Consider the following 688-nt stretch of genomic DNA (forward strand, 5'->3'; position numbering starts at 1 on the left):
CCACAGAGAGTCCCTGCTGGTGCTGGTGCTGCACACATTAATGAGTAAAGTTCAACGACAGCTTGACAGTCACCTGGAGGAAATCTACATCTTCACCCTATATCATCACCCAGACTATCTCCACCCTGGTAAAAGTAGACTGAACTCCTGCCTGATTCCATCACCTGAGAATGCTTCCTGGTTGAAAGTAAGATCTTGTGGGACATTCTTTTGGTGATATCCAGTAACCTCTCTACTCCCACAGTGGATATTTGGGCCAAGGAAATCACTGCCTTGCGTTAGGTACTTCAGGGTCACAGCCTAGTTTGGCTCTGGTATGGTAATTATCTTCTTCCCCCTGGGTGTGTTTTAAAGATAAAGGAGAGAATTTTTTTAAATCAATGGAGGTAAGAGGAGGAATGAGACCCAGCCCTAATCTTAGCCTTAAAATCTCACAAGCTTTTCATCCCAACTGGTGCCGTGAGGCTTTCTGAGATAACTTGGTTCCACAAATCAAAGGAAAAATGTGTAGTTTTAAACTCTAGCCACAAAGGAGCTCAAGGAATTGTAAAGAATAGGAGTGTAGAAAAGAAAGCCTTAGGAAGAAATTGGGGAAAATTGGTATCCTCTAGATAAGAAAGGATTAAAAATGTAAGGATTGTCTTAAAAAGTTTGTAAAGAAGACAAACCTCAGAAAGTTTAAGTATGT

The sequence above is a fragment of the Dipodomys spectabilis genome, unplaced genomic scaffold (assembly GCF_019054845.1).
Source record: "Dipodomys spectabilis isolate Male_0828 unplaced genomic scaffold, ASM1905484v1 ptg000351l, whole genome shotgun sequence".
In the NCBI taxonomy this organism is placed as follows: Eukaryota; Metazoa; Chordata; class Mammalia; order Rodentia; family Heteromyidae; genus Dipodomys; species Dipodomys spectabilis.